Raw genomic sequence first — 17,142 nt, 5'->3', positions numbered from 1 at the left:
TGATCATCTCTAATGCTTTCCTGGGGGTGCCCACTTGAGCTGCTTTTTCACACTTTAGGCTCGGTGCGGGGCACGGGGAAGGAGCCATTCTGCCTTTGACTTTGTCCCAGGGGATGACTGGCTGAGAAAAGCTAATTGTTGGAAGATAGGTTTGGCTCTGTTCCTGTGCAGAGGGGCCCTTCTGGTTTCAGAGCTAGACCCAATTGCTTTGCAAAAGGTTTATGGCTCTGAGCCCTAAGACCGCAAGAAACTACTTATAATCAATGATTTTAAATAGATATTTTTTTCCATGGGAGATGAGTTTTTTATCAGAAGCAGGAGAAGTTTCGAAGCGAGGGGAGTGAGAGCTGAACTTAGGGAATTTCCAGGTTCCATTCTCCCTTGGAAAGAGAAGTCTTGGAAGGGTTATAAATACTCAGAAGGCTAACATACTGCCTGGGAGTAAAGCTTTTGTATGACCCAGAAAGACAGAATTAAATCCTGTAGGGGAGAGTTGCAGGGGGCAGTTTTCTGGGTTAAAAAATAAAAAACCCATTGCCATTGAGTCAATTCTGACTCACAATGACCCTATAGGACAGAGTAGAAATGCACCCATAGGGTTTCCAAGGAACAGCTGGTAGATTCGAACTGCTGACCTTTTGGTTAGCAGCTGAACACTTAACCACTGCACCACCAGGGCTCCTTGTTCTAATAGGTCTGTAATAAAGAGAAGGTACTGCGATGTGTACTGAGTTTCTTATAACAGGGATGAGTTTAAACAAAAGTGAGTGAGTATTCTAAGAGGGAATCAAACAACTGACAAAGAATTTCCTCAATTGTGGCTTGCAGCTAACTCCATCAGAATCAACTAAGGGGCTTGTTACACCTTGGTGGTGCAACAGTTAAGTGCTTTTCACTGGTAACCAAAAGGTTGGTGGTTTGAATCTAACAGCTGCTCCACTGGAGAAAAGACCTGGAGATCTGCTCCTGTAAAGATTGCAGCCTACGAAAAACTATGGGGCAGTTCTACTGTGTTATACAGGGTCGCTATGAGTTGGGATCGACTGGATGGCAAACAATGACAAGGCTCCCATTTAGACTTAGCATTTGATAATGCTTACAAATGGGGGCTTGAAAATCTGCATGGTTAAGGAGTTCCCTCAGAAAGCCTTATCTACAGTAAGGACTGTTCTTCAATAGAGAATTATGCTAGGATGACTTTCTAAGATAGTTTTCAATTTTGAGGCTTCGTGACTTAGGGTCTACAACTGGTTTTATAGTTGACTACGTATGCATCTTTTAACAAAGGATTTAATTTCACAAGTTCCTCATCTATCTGGATGATCTCAAATTTATTTGGGGACTTAAAAATGAATACTTATTCATGGACCCTACCCCTGAAAATTCTGTTTCAGTAAATGTAGGGTAATTTGTATGTTCAGTCAGGTTTGGGAATCATTGAACTAAATTACTCTAACGGATTTTCTAAATTTAAGTTTTCATGAGCCTACACAATTTAAAGTTATTAAATATGTAATATACCCTAATCTTATCCATATCTTCTCTAGCCCCTTAATTGGGATGTCTTAGGAATTGGCTACATTTTCTAGACCAAATTTTGATTTTTTTTTCCCCAAATCACAATCAGCTGGAAATTACTCAGGAATATGTTCCCTTTTTTCTCTAGAAAATATAATGTAAGGGTCAAAGTAGAGGGTCAGTGAAAAAGAGGAAGACCCTCAATGAGATGGATTGACAGGGTGGCTGCAACAATAGGCTCAAGCATAACAACGATTGTGAGGATGGCGCAGGACTGTGCAGTGTTTTGTTCTGTTGTACATAGGGTTGCTATGAGTGGAACCGACTTGATGGCACCTAATAACAACAACAACAAGTGATACCGACGTAGTATTTACCCTCTGCTGGGAGAAAGCATTATTCTTGAATTGTATGGGGACTTGACCCCAGAACTGGCACAGCTCCTTGATGATGAGACCAATGGTAGAGGGTCACCACCTTTGCATCATACTCTGTGGACAGCACTGGGAGACTGCTATGGAATGGGGAGGTCGTCTGACACTTTATTTCCTCTGCCAGAGCAGAAATTATGGACCCACAGTACATTCTAATCACAGTAGTTTCTACCTTACGTGGAATACCATGTGGCAAACTTTTCTTTGGTCTTTTATAGAAACATACAAGTCAGGCACACATGGCTTCTAAATAGAGAAACTTTAAGAAGGAAATGTTTAAATCACACATGTTTTTCTCCATGTTGCAGATATGAAGCCTATCTCTTAGATGAGGTCCAGAGAATATAGTGTACATTATATGGAAAAAAAAAAAAAAAAAAAAAAACTAGAGTTATTCAATACATCTAATTTTGGGAAAGGAGCCCTGGTGGTGCAGTGGTTAAGCACTTGTCTGTTAACTGAAAAGTTGCCAGTTTGAACTCTCCTGCCACTCCGTTTGAGAAAGATGGGGCAGTTGGCCTCTGTAAAGATTTACAGCCGAGAAGACCCTGTGGGGGCAGTTCTACTCTGTCCGATAGGGTCACTATGAGTTGGAATTGACTCAATGGCGATGAGTTTTTAATTTTGGGAGAAGGAAAAATCATTGCCTGATATTACCAGGGGTCTCAGGCCCCATAAAGGAGATTTCTCCAATGGTTTCCCATTACACAGAGAGACGCTGTCTGGCAGTGCAGTCTCACCAACATTCCAGTGAGTTATTAAATGGAATCAATATGTTGGTGGCTCTGTCTTAAAGAGGGAAGAGATTCCATAAATGACCCTTGTGTTTTTAGCCTACAGTGGAAACTGAGATTGCTTTATTGTCTTGAAAATGTTTTTTGGAAGGGATTCCTAGGCCTGATGTTGGGACACTAAAGTCTTTCAAATTCCTCAGTCCTAGTGTAGGGTATTTCTTTGTAATGCTTTTGATTGTTCAAAGTAATCTTTCTTGTTTCAGAATTTTCCTTTTCTGGAAGAAGCTGGTGCTTATTAAAAATTAACTTTATCACTGCTACCATATTGAGTCCTTTGAAATGAAAGTACTTGCTCCCCTCTGTTCCTCAAGTCAGAGAAATTCTGGCGATTTTCAGTCTCAGTATAAACAAAACTCACTTAGGGATGATTGGGGGGAAAAAAATTCTGATAGCCACAGCCAGAATTCTGCTCATGGTCCACTTTGGGAGATGGAGTCCTCATTCTGTCTTGGCAATGGACACTGCTTGTGTCTTAAATGGGGCAGCTTATTAACCCCTTGATTGCCTGGAGATGTTGTACCTACACACAGGTTGCCCTATTTTGAAAAACAATGGACACATACCTTATAAATAAAAAGAAGGCATTACCAGCGAAGGAAAAAATCACCAGAGTCTTAAAAGGTAAAAATGGGAGCCAAAAGAAGGGAGATGGAGTTGCTTGAGTTTTGATCAGTTTCAGATAAAAGTAAACTTCTTATATAGGTATCGCTTTGGAGACTTAAAAAGTGTTATTTTCAGGAGGGACAAGGAAGAAAAAAACGAACGAGCGAAAGAATAATAAGTAGGATTTGGTGAAGTATTGTCTACAAAACGATCTTACTTAAGCAGGAATTATATAGTATTTGTTCTTTCATTTGATTTTTTAAGTCCTTCATTTATTAAGTATTTATTGAGCATCTACTCCATATGCAGTACTGTGCTACTGTCAGGAGTTTAAAAAAGCACAACACATTGTCAGTATTTTATTTAGTAGCTTAGTATCTAGTTTGAGATTGAAGCCAAGTTTATCTGAAAAGCTACAAAACAGCACAAGCAATGGTATAAACAGTGCCACCAGGCAATGCATGATTGTCTAGTAAGTAGGACAGATGTGTCAGAATGTCCGTATCTCTCTTCCACCTGATGACTCCTTCTAACTGGGTAGAACCTGTTCTTCTGGGCTGCTCACCCCTTCGTATTAAATCCAATGCCAGGAAAACCATTTACAGAAGATAGAAGTTGGCCTGAGAATCAAGGCTTCTATTTCTGGTCCCTCAAGCCTGTTTACTTGCCCACTTTGCTTGAAATTTCAATAGCTGCACATCCATTAGGTGTCGTCAACCTGCTTGATGTTTCGTCCCACTGACTTGCCTTGAATGTTAGCCAGAGATCTTTTTTGTTGCAAGAGATAGAAGCCTAATCTGATTTAGGTTAAACAAAAAGAGGGAATTTATTGGTTCAGATATCTGAATATTTCAGGTGTAAAATGAGCGTTAGGTGTGGATGAATCCAGAGTTCAAATTATATTGGCCCTCATTTTTACTCTTTCTCCATCTTTCAGCACTGCTTTTTATTTATTGGCGTCAAACATGGGTAAACTGTTATCACATGGTAACAGAGAGGGCTGGTGGAAGCTGCAAGGTTACATTTCTGCATTATGATAATTTGAAAATGAGAAGGCTTGTTTTTCTCACAATTCTGGCAAATATCTTGGGCGGGGAGAGAACAACTCTTCCTCAACCAATGACTGTGAGACCGTGATCCAGGTAATTGGTTCTGTATTCACTGCTGGAGATGGTGGGTGTGCTTAGCTCTTCCTAGACACAGGAACTGAAATGGGGAAAGGATAGAAACCCAAAGAAATTCTGAGCAGGCAAAAATAAAAAATAAAAAATCATGGTCCCTAAACCTTGACTTTAAGATCATGAGAAAAGAGGTATAATTTCATAAATACGCTGTTTTTCCTGCTATATGCTTTCAGCCGATTTGGAAACACAAATGCATTTTTTAAAAGTAATTAATTAATTTTTATCTCAATTCTTTTTTTTAAATTGTACTTTAGATGAAGGTTTACAAAACAAAATATCTTCTCATTAAACAGTACGCATATTATTTTATGACATTGGTTAACAACTCCACGACATGTCAACACTCTCCCTTCTCGACCTTGGGCTCCCTGTTACCAGTTTTCCTGTCCTCTCGTACCTTCTAGTCCTTGCCCCTGGGTGGGTGTGCCCCCTTAGTCTCGTTTTGTTTTATGGGTCTATCTAGTCTTTGACTGAAGGGTGAACCTCAGGAGCGACTTCATTACTGAGCTAGAAGTGTGTCTGGGGCCATACTCTCGGGGTTTCTCCAGTCTCTGTCAGGCCAGTAAGTGTGGTGTTTTTCTGTGACTTAGAATTTCGTTCTACATTTTTCTCCAGCTCTGTCTGGGGCCCTCTATTATGATCCCTATCAGAGCAGTCAGCGGTGGTAATCGCCACCATCTAGTTGTACTGGACTCAGTCTGGTGGAGGCTGTAGTAACTGTGGTCCATTTGTCCTTTGGTCTAGTCTTTCCCTTATAGCTTTAGTTTTCTTCATTCTCCCTTGCTCCCAAAGGGGTGAGATCAGTAGAGTATCTTACATGGCCGCTCACAGACTTTTAAGAACCCAGACGCTACTCACCAAAGTAGAAAGTAGAACACTGTCATTATAACTATGTTATGACAATTGAGCTAGATGTTCCTCGAGACCGTGGTCCCCACATCCCTCGGCAAATGCTTTTTTTTTTTAAAATTGTGATATAGGTGAAAGTTTACAGAGAAAATTAGTTTCTTATTCAAAAATTTATACACAAATTGATTCATGAGATTGGCTGGCAATCTTGCATTGTGTCAGCACTCTTCCCCTTTCTCTTTCCACCTTGGGTCCACCATGTCCATTTGTCCAGTTTTCCTGTCCCCTCCTGCCTTCTCATCTTTGTTCCCGGGAAGATATTGCCCATTTAATCTCGTATACTTGACTGATCTGAGGAGAACATTCCTCATGTGTGTTGTTGTTTGTCTTATAGGCCCGCCTAATCTTTGGCTGAAAGGTGAACTTTGGGAGTGGCTTCAGGTGTGAGTTAGAAGGGTGTTCAAGGGCCATAGTCTCAGGGATTCCCAGTCTCTGTCAGAATAGTAAGTCTGGTCTTTTTTGTGAATTTAATCATTTGTTCTACATTTTTCTCCTGCTCTGTCCAGGTCCCTCTATTGTAATCCCAGTCAGAGCAATTGGTAGTGGTAGCTGGGCACCATCTAGTTCTTCTGAACTGTGGTCCATTAATCCTTTGGACTAATTTCTCTCTTGGGTCCTTAGTTTTTTTCCCTCTCCTTTGCTCCAGATTAGAAGGGACCAATCAATAGTTATAACTTAGATGGCTGCTTGCAAGCTTTTAAGACCTCAAATGCTACTCACCAAAGTAGGATGTAGAACATTGTCTTTAAGAATTATGTTGTGCCAATTGACATAGATGTCCTCCAAGTCTATGGTCCTTTGCCTTTGAGCCTGGGTACTTCATCCCATGAAGTGTTTAGTCATGTTTAAGTTATGACTGTGCCACTTGTGTGCTTATTGTCTATATTAATATATGAGGAGCACCTACAATCATGTATTTAGAAATTTCCACCTCCAAACCCGTGTCTGTCGGTAGGTGTGTTCCCTTACCCCTACCCTGCACTTCTTGACATATCTATGTATCAATTCATAGATTATTGCTTATTAATTCTATTGTTGCAGGACTGTCTATGCTATAGAAATTATCATAGTTGTCCTTTATTCCTGTATTCCTCTCAGTGTCCTACCTTGCCTTGGTCATGTTGTGCTGATTTCCCCCATATTATGGATTACCTTTCCTTTAACCAATATTAACTCGTGTCTACTATCTGTTTCATTTTACTTGGATCTACAATCAATGCCCATGGAAGCAGCAGTCAAGAAATCAAATGACGCATTGCATTGGGCAAATCTACTGCAAAAGGTCTCCTTAACCTGTTAGAAAGCAAAGATATCACTTTAAGGACTAAGGTGCACCTGACCCAAGCCATGGTGCTCTCAGTCACCCATACATGTGAAAGCTGGACAATGAGTAAGGAAGACCAAAGAAGAATTGATGCCTTTGAGTTATGGTGTTGGTGAAGAATATTGAATATACCATGGACTTCCAGAAGAATGAACAAATCTGCCTTGCAAGAAGTACAACCAGAATGCTTATTAGAAACAAGGATGGCAAGATTTCATCTCACATACTTTGAACAGAAACACACAAGCCCCCACAGTATGACAAACTGTCTATCTGCAGATAGATATCCAATTTGCCAGCACCATTTGTTGAAGAGACTTCCCTTCTCTATTCAATAACCTTTAGTCCTTTGTGGAAGATCAGCTGTCCATAGGTGGGTGGATTTACATCTGCGTTCTCAATTCTGTTCCGTTGGTCTATGTGTCTGCTTTTGTACCAATACTAGGCTGTTTTGACTACCGTGGCCGTATAGTAGGTTCTAAGATCAGGTAGTGTGAGGCCTCTTACTTTGTTTTTCCTTTTTAATAAGGCTTTACTTCTTCGGGAGTTCTTTCCCTTCCATATAAAGTTAATGATTAGTTTATCCATTTTGGTGAAGAATGCTGTTGGGATTTGGATCTTGATTGCATTAGATCAATATATTGCTTTGGGTATTATCATCATTTTCACAATGTTAAGTCTTCCTATCCAAAGCATGGTATGTTTTTCCATTTATGTAGGTCTCGTTTGGTTTCTTGCAATAGTGTTTTGTAGTTTTCTTTATGTAAGTCTTTTACATCTCTGGTTAGATTTATTCCTAAGTATTTTATATTTTGGTGGGTTATTATAAATGGTATTGTTTTCCTGATTTCCTTTTCACAGTTTTCTTTGTTGATGTAGAGGAACCCAACTGATTTTTGTATGTTAATCCTGTATCTTGCCACTTTGCTGGATGCTTCTATTAGTGCCAGTAGCTTTCTTGTGGAGTCTTTAGGATTTTCTATGTATGGAATCATATCATCTGTGAATAGGAATAGTCTTACTTATTCCTTACCAATGTGAATGCACTTTATTTCCTTTTATCAACTTATTGCTAGGGCTTCCAATACAGTGTTGAATAAGAATGGTGATAAAGGGCATCCTTGTTTGGTTCCCATTCTCAGGGGGAATACTTTCAGATTCTCTCCATTGGGGATAATGTTGACTGTTGGTTTTGTATAAATTATCCTTATTATGTTGAGGAGTTTCCCTTCTATACCTATTTTTCTGAGTTTTTTTTTTTTAATTAGGAATAAGTGTTGTACTTTATTAAATGCCTTCTCTACATTGATTGATATGATCATGTGATTTTTTTCCTGTATTTATGTGGTGGATTAAGTTGTTGATTTTCTAATGTTGAACCAACCTTGCATGCCCAATATGAATTCCACTTGGTCAGGATTGATTTTTTTTTTTTTTGATATGCTGTTGTATTCTATTGGCTAGGATTTTGTTGAGAATTTTTGTGTTTATATTTATGAGGGATATTAGTTTGTAGTTTTCTTTTTTAGTGGTGTCCTTGCCTGGCTTTGTTATTAGGGTTATGTCGGCTTTATAGAACGAGTTCAGGAGTATTCCCTCCTTTTCCTGTTCTGGAATAGTTTGAGTAGAATTGGTGTCCACTCTTCTCTGAATGTTTGGTAGAATTCTCTAGTGAAGCCATCTGGACCAGGCTTTTTTTGGTTGTTGTTGGGAGTTTTTTTTTTATGACCTCTTCAATTTCTTCTTTTGTTATGGGTCTGTTCAAATTTTCTACTTCAGTTTGTGTTAATTTAGGTAGGTGGTGTGTTTCTAGAAATCTGTCCATTTCCTCTAGGTTTTCAAATTTGTTGGAGTACAGTTTTTTGTAATATTCTATTATGATCCTTTTTATTTCAGTTGGTTGTGTCATAATGTCACCCATCTCATTTCTTATTCAGGTTGTTTGCATCTTCTCCTGTTTTTCTTTTGTCAATTTGGCCAGTGTCTTGTCAATTTTATTAATCCTTTCAAAAAAGCAACTTTTAGCCTTGTTGATTCTTTCTATTGTTTTTCTGTTCTCTGTTTCATTTATTTCTGTTCTAATTCTTGTTATTTTATTTCTTTTGGAGACTGTGGGCTTCTTTTGCTGCTCTCTTTCTAATTTTTTAAGTTGTAGGGTTAATGTTTTGATTTTTGTCCTTTCTTCTTTTCTGGTGTGTGCATTTATTGCTATAAATTGACCTTTGAGCACTGCTTTTGCTGTGTCCCAAAGGTTTTAGTGTGGATAAGTCTATCTGATGTTATCATGTGTTTTAATCTGAAGTTGTTTTTTGGCATGTTATTAGTTTTCTGTCAGAAGGACTCCCTGTAATACTTCTTGTAAAATTTGTCTGGTTTTTACAAATCTCTTTAATTTCTGTTTGTCTGGAATTGACCTAATTTCACCATCTTATCTGAGGGATAATTTTGCTGGATATATAATTCTTGGTTGGCAGTTTTTTTCTTTCAAGGTTTCATATATATTATCCCATTGCCTTCTTGCCTGCATGGTTTCTGCCATATGATCAGAAGTTAGTCTTATTGATACCCTTTTGTAGGTGATCTTTTGTTTTTCCCAAGCTGCTTTCAGGATTCTTTCTTTGTCTTTGGTTTTGGAAAGTTTGATTATGATATGCCTTGGTGTTCTTCTATTGGAATCTATCCTGTATGGGGTTTGTTGTGCTTCTTGTAGGGTAAACTTCTCATCTTTCATGATATTAGGGAAGTTTTCTGTCAACATGTCTTCAACAATTCTCTCTGTACTATTTGTTGACTCCTCACCTTCTGGGATTCTGATCAGGCATAACTTATACCTCTTAATGGTGTTCCACGTAACTCTTTCTTAATTTTCCTTCCTTCTTTTTTTTTTTTTTTTTTTTAGGTGGGGATTGTTCCTCAAACAGATTAGTGTTAAGGGATGGGTCTTCTACTCCACTGACACTGTCTTTCATTGTTTCAGTTTTACTCATATGACTTTCCTTGAGTTGTCAATTTCTGCAGTTTTATTGCTAAGCTTCTGGATTTCTAGTTGCTCTTCTGTATCATTACCAATTGTTTGTTTATATTGTCATTTTCTTCTTGTATTGTTTTCCTGAATTCTTCTAGTGTTTTGTCTGTTCATTCCTTGGTTTTATCTGTGTTCTCCATAGTTTTGTCTATGTTTTCCTTGATTCCTTTGAGGACCCTATACGCAAGCCTTTTGAATTCCTTATCAGGAAGCTCCATTACCTTTTCTTCCTCAGGGAGGATTTCTGGTTCTTTATTATGGTCACTTGCTGGGGCCATCTTTCCCTGCTTCTTTAGGTATTTTGCTATCATCTGTTGTCTCTGGGACATTAAGAGATTATTGTATTTATTTTTTATTTGTGTAATTGTTTGCTGGGTCCTGTTTTTTATTCATTCTTGTTGTTTTGTTTTGATGATTCCTGGCTGGTGTGGCTGGAGTAGTGCTCTGGTCGCTCAACTGGCCATGCTGGACCCCTCACTACCTGTCTTTGGGTGAGTAGAGTGGCAGGCAGCTGTGGGTGGTCAGGTCTCTGTTTACTGACCATGCAGGGTAGTTGAAGGTGTGTTGGTTTGGCTTTGTCCTCTGTCTGTCTTGAGTTTGGTGGCTCAGGAGTGGGAAATGATGCTCTCAGTGCAGGTGGTGTAGCCGATGTGGTGGGTGTGGCAGGCAAGTGGGAGTGTGCTCCTCTTCTCTTGCTGGTTGTGGGAGAGGGAGTTGAGGGTGTTGAGGGGGGACATAAAGGGAATGTTCACACAGTTGCTCTACCTCCACCTCCTCCTGGGCAGGGGAAGAGAGGAAGGAATGGCAGGTGGATGTTCAGTCAGTCTTGCTGTGTCTGTCTGTTGGTGGTGGGAAAAGGGAGGAAGGTGCAGCAGGTGGATGCAACACCCAACTCACTCTTCTTCTGCCATGTGCTGGTCAAGGTGAGGGAGAAAAGGGCTTCATGCTGGATGTATATGTAGTTGTAGCCCCTCTGCCTCTTGCTGGGTGGGATAGGGGATGGATTCAATCCTAGAAGATGCACGCATAGTGATGTCACTTTGTGTCAGGTGAGGGGAGGAAGGAAAGGACTGTGGGGATGTGCATGTAGTGGCATCCCCTTGCTGGGCAGGTTAAAGTGTGGAGTTGCTCCTGGTGAATGCGTACACAGTGGTAATGCCTCACGTCAGGTGGGGGCAGGGAGGAAGGGACTGCAGGGCAATGTGCGCACAGTCCCTGTTCCTCTACCCCTTGTTGGGTGGGTTAAGGGAGAAAGTAGCTGCTGGTGGATTCACGCACAGAAATACTGCCGTGCACAATGGAGGGAGGGAGGAGGCAACTGTGAATGAGCTCTCTTACTGTCCCGCTGCTGCTGTCTTCCACCAGACCCTGGCAGGGGGGAGGTAGGTGGCAGGTGGGCACATGTAAGGGGGGCATGCCTAGTCTCACTTGTCAGTGGGCAAGGGGGAGTAGTGGACAGTATTGGGTGGGGTAGGGGGAAGAGGATAGGCTCATGTTATGGTCCCCCAGTCAGTCAAGGTGGTTGAAGTATGGGACCCTCTGCCAACTCTGATCAGGGGGATGGAGTGTAGGGAAGCATGTTCCTCCAGCTAGGATATGCGGTGCCAGGGCAACTTGTGTGTGCTGCAGCCAGTGAGCGGGACCTGTCCTCTCTCAGGTGTGAGGAGGGGGGTGCCCAGGGACTGGTTGGGTGCTGTTCCATGTTACTCCTTTTTCAATGCTTTCCTTATTCCTTCCAGTTGGTGTTTGGTTCAGTTTTTAGACTTTCTTTTTTGGTGTTCAGTGTTCCTGGATTGTTATTTGCTTCTGTTTTGCTTGTTTTTTTTTTTTTTTTGGGGTGGGGGTCTTTGTTGCAGGAGGATGTTATGGTGCATGTGACTAAACTGCCATCTTGGCTTGCCTCCACAAATGCATTTTTAATAAATACGTGTCCAGCTGCATACAGCACTCCCAAAATAAAACCCACAGTGTTCTAAAATGTAGAAAGAAAGATAAAGGAGCAATAGCTCATTTTACTAAACAGAAGAGAACTTTTGTTGAACACCCTGAATTCTTATTAGGGCAACTGTCTGCCTCACTTATTTCTTTACATTAGTACAAACAATCTTTAGCCTACAATGTAAAACTGACACAAGTTGTCTTTTTATTATTATTTAAAGCTGACAATGATTACTTACTGTGTGGGAAAATAAGATGCTGTCAAGGGAATCCTGTAACAATTATTTTCAAAGGTATGTTTGCACATAAATGGAGAAGGAAGTAATTACAAGCAAATTCACAAGTTGTCATCCAGTAAGTTCGCTTTAGGGTAAATATATTTATTTTTAAAATTCCATTGGAAATATATCAAAGCTATATTTTCTCTTGTAATTGAGTTCACCAACACATGTCCCTGGGAATATTCATAGGCTCTACTTATAATACAGTGACTTTTAGGGTATTATATTATTTGAAACTTAACTCAAGGACCAAAACTGAGGTAGTCAACTTAGAAAAAAGTGAAGAACACTATAACAAAACTATAGCAAATGAAGGTATTGAAAGAGAATTAATGAGACAGAAACTGAAGAAACCCCGAGAATATGGCCCCAGGACACCCTTTTAACTCAGTACTGAAGTCACTCTGAGGTTCACCCTTCAGCCAAAGATTAGACAGGCCCATAAAGCAAACAATAATGCATGCAGCTCAACCATGTATAAGAGACTAAATGGGCATACCAACCTGGGGCAAGGACAAGAAGGCAGGAGGGGACAGGAAAGCTGGACGAATGGAAATGGGGAACCCAAGGTCAATAAGGGGAGAGTGTTGACATGTCATGGGGTTGGCAACCAATGTTACAAAACAATGTGTGTATTATTGTTTAATGAAAAACTAACTTGCTCTGTAAACCTTCATCTAAAGCACAATTTTAAAAAAAAAAGTATGTGGAAAAAAATTTAAAAAAACAATCGACTAAGTTTTTAAAAAAAGAAAAAAAATTAATGATCTAGTAGAGAAAGAATAACTGAAATTAATCTCTAGTTCCTTGGTCTTAATGGAATGTTCTTTACATGAAATGGTAGCTGTATATATTTCTGGTGGAATGTTTTATATCTAGAACATGAAAAGAACTCTACAATTCCTCAATAAAAACAACTCACTTAAAATTGGCAAAAATTGTGAACAGACACTTCACAGAAGAAGATAAATAAATGGCCAAAAAGCATAAATACACAGCGCCATTAGATGTCACTTTTTGCCTACTATAATGCCAAAACTGGAAACAGTCCAAATAATCATCAACAGATGGACAAATTGTAGAATATACATGCAGTGGTATACTAATCAACAATCAGAAAGAACAAACCATTATATATACAATGTATGTATGTATGTTGTTATTGTTAGGTGCCATCCAGTCAGTTCTGACTCATAGGGACCTCATGTGCTACAGAAGAACAAAACACTAACCAGCCCTGCCTCATCCTCACAGTCATTGTTATGTTTTAGCCCATTGTTGCAGCCACTGTGCCAATCTATCTCATTGAGGGTCTTCTTCTCTTTCACTGACCCTCCACCTTACCAAGCATGATGTCCTTTTCCAGGGACTGGTCCCTCCTGATAACATGTCCAAAGTACGTGAGACGAAGTCTTGCCATCCTTGCTTCTACGGAGCATTCTGGCTGTACTTTTTCCAAGCAGATTTGTTAAATCTTCTGGCAGTCCACGGTATATTCAATATTCTTCGCCAACACCATAATTCAAAGGCATCAGTTCATCAGTAATCCTTATTTATTGTTCAGTATTTGCATGCATTTGAGGTGATTGAAAATACCATGGCTTGGGTCAGGCCCACCTTAGTCCTCAAAAGTGACATCTTTGCTTTTTAACACTTTAAAGAGATGTTTTGCAGCAAATTTGCCCAGTGTAATACATTGTTTTCTTTCTTTCTTCTTCTTTTTCTGTTTTTTAATTGTGCTTTAGGTGAAAGTTTACAGCTCAAGTTAATTTCTCATATAAAAATGTATACACGTATTGTTATGTGACATTAGTTGCAATCCCTATAATGTGACAACATACTCCCCCTTTCCACCCCGGGTTTCTTGTGTCCATTCAGCCAGTTCCTGTCCCTTCCTGTCTTCTCATCCTGCCTCCAGACAGGTGCTGCCCATTTGGTCTCATGTATCTGATTGAAGTAAGAAGCACACTCTTCATGGGTACTAGTTTATGTTTTATAGTTCAGTCTAATCTTTGTCTGAAGAATGGGCTTTGGGAATGATTTTAGAGTTTTTGATTTCTTGATTTCTGCCTCCATGGGCATTAATTATGGATCCAAGTAAAATGACATCCATCTTCAACATTTTCTCCATTTATCATGATACTGCTTATTGGTCCAGTTGTGAGGATTTTTTTTTTTTTAATGTTGAAGTGTAATCTATATTGAAGACTATAGTCTTTGATCTTCATCAATAAGTGCTTCAAGTCCTCTTCACTTTCAGCAAGCAAGGTTGTGTGATCTGCATGTTACAGGTTATTAATGAGATTTTCTCCAATGTTGATGCCATGTTTTTCTTCATATAGTCTAGCTTCTCGGATTATTTGCTCAGCATACAGATTGAATTAGCATGGTAAAAGTATACAACCCTGACACACACCTTCCCTGATTTTAAACCATGCAGTATCCCCTTGTTCTGTTTGAATGACTGCCTCGCTGCTATTCATAGGTTTTCACTGGCCAATTTTTTAGAAGTAGATTGCCACATCCTTCTTCTAAGTCTGTCTTAGTCTAGAAGCTCTGCTGAAATCTGTCCGCCATAAATGACCTTGCTGGTGTTTGAAATACCGGTAACATAGCTTCCAGCATCACAGCAACACGTAAGCCACCACAGTAAGACAAACTGACAGACCAGTGGTTGTATGTGTGTATATGTATATACAAATGTGCATTTGTTGAGGGATTTAGCCATGTGCAATTGTGGGAGACAGTAAAGCAGCTGCTATAAGACTGTTGTCTTCACGTCTGATTCTCAAGTTTGAAATCCTCAGGGTAGGCAATTGGGTAGGGAAAATGTATGTAAGTATGAGAGAGATAGAACAAGGTGGCAGTCACAAGCATGAGCTGAGGTCCACAAAGCCAGATTGAACTTTTTGTTAGTTTCTGTTGCCTCTAAGCTTAGTGGCATTGGTGTCCTGCAGAAGTTGGAGATTTTGATATGGAAGTAAAAAACACACCCAGTCCCAGCGGTAGAGAACCTGAAAGAAGATCTTGGGAAGGTGGAACAGTTGCAGGCCCAGCTCTGCCACATCCCAAGGAGGTGAGCCTGCAGATGAGCAACAATGTATGTGAGCTACAAAATGGCTGCTACTTCCTGTCTGACCTCCAGATCTCCCACATGAACCTGTCTTGCACCTCGCTTCACAACCAGAAACATATAGGGAAGGGATTTCTAGGAAATGTAGTTTAGCCTCACCAAACTGACATTTTAGAAAGCCACCACATCCTATAACTAGATGTTACACACTCTCTGAGCACATTGTACTCCTTTATGAGACTCTTTGACTCCATCATTTGCTACAAGATTAGATCCTGGGGTTGGAAACCACTCACATGCTCAATGGTCACCACATGAAGAGTAGTTTTCAGGTTCTGATGATGTAGGAGACTTAACTATCCAGGACTACACTATCTTAATTCTAAAATTTACTCTTACATGTAACCCACAAGATTCACAAGGGCCAAAAAACAGCAAGGCTTTCCATCTTTGAAATGACAAGGTCAATAAAATATTTTCAGAAATTTTCTTGAAACTTCTTAATAAATGACAACATGTCATCATACTTTGTCATACAATACACTTATTTATAGACTCTAATTGCAAGCTAACCTTTGTTGGGAACTTATTATATGTCGGCCAATGTGCAAGGCACTTTTTTTTATTACATCATTTAGTCTTCAACACACTTGAGAGACAGTTGCCATTAATCCAATTTAAAAATCCCATTTAAAAAGTTAGCACAACTGGACCAAAGCAAAGGCAAAAAAGTTTCCTAGACACATTCAAACACTTTCAGGGACGTAGTAGCTGGGGCTGGGGCCTGGGGACCATGGTTTCAGGGGACATCTAGGTCAACTGGCATAACATAGTTTATAAAGAACCTGTTCTGCATCCCACATTGGTGAGTAGCATCTGGGATCTTAAAAGCTTTTGAGCAGCCATGTAAGATACATCCATTGGTCCCATCCCATCTGGAGCAAAGGAGAATGAAGAAAACCAAAGATGCAAAGAAAATACCAGCCCAAAGGACAAAAGGACCACATGAACCAGAGACTCCACCAGCCTGAGACCAGAAGAACTAGATGGTGCCTGGCTGCCACAAATGACAGCCCTGACAGGGAACACAACAGAGAGTCCCGGACAGAGCAGGAGAAAAACGTAGAACAGAATTCAAATTCACTTGAAAAGAGCAGACTTAATGGTCTGACAGAGACTGGAGGAACCCCCAAAAATATGGCCCCCAAATCCTCTGTTAACTCAGAACTAAAACCATTCCCAAAGCCCACTTTTCAGATAAAGATTAGATGGGCCTGTAAAACAGAAAAATAATACACATGAGGAATGTGCTTCTTAGTTTAATCAAATATACAAGACCAAATGGACGGCTCCTGTCCAAAGGCAGGATGAGAAGGCAGGAAGGGACAAGAACTGGACCAGGGAACCCGGGGTGGAAAGAGGGAGGATATTGTCACATTGTGGGGATTGCAACCAAAGTCAGAAAACAATATGTGTATAAATTTTTGAATGAGAAATTAACTTGAGCTGTAAATTTTCACCTAAAGCACAAAAAAAAAAAAAAAAAAAGAAGAAACTGAGGTTTGTCATGGCTAAATGAACTTGTAATGCCTACATCTAATAAATCTTGGAATCAGGATTTAAATCAGGTCTACCAGATTTTGCCTCATGGAATGTGACTGCATGTTTTGCCCATATGAATAAACTGGTAAACTTTTTAATGAAAGGGGAATTTAATTCATTTTTCAAAATTTCTTTTAAGATAATGAATTTAGCCAATTCCAGCTGGCAGGGGCTTTTAAAGGATTACATGTAGCCTTTTTTTAGTTTGTTTATGAACCAGAGGAGAATATACGTTTGCATCAAGAGTTTTAGTGAATCCAGATTTTCTTCCTAATGCCTTGGCAACATTGGAACCAGAAATAGAGGCTGCTATTGAAAGTTGTATAACATTTCATTCTGCTATACACTAAACTAAGTGACTTTAAATACGCAATTGAAGTTATTTTTTTCTCTTGTCATTTGGAAAGAAGAGCCTTACTCTTACAATCCAAAGGACCTCAAAATATTCATCATCAGA

Source organism: Trichechus manatus, unplaced genomic scaffold (assembly GCF_000243295.1).
Source record: "Trichechus manatus latirostris isolate Lorelei unplaced genomic scaffold, TriManLat1.0 scaffold00006, whole genome shotgun sequence".
NCBI lineage: Eukaryota > Metazoa > Chordata > Mammalia > Sirenia > Trichechidae > Trichechus > Trichechus manatus.
This window is presented reverse-complemented; position numbering follows the sequence as displayed.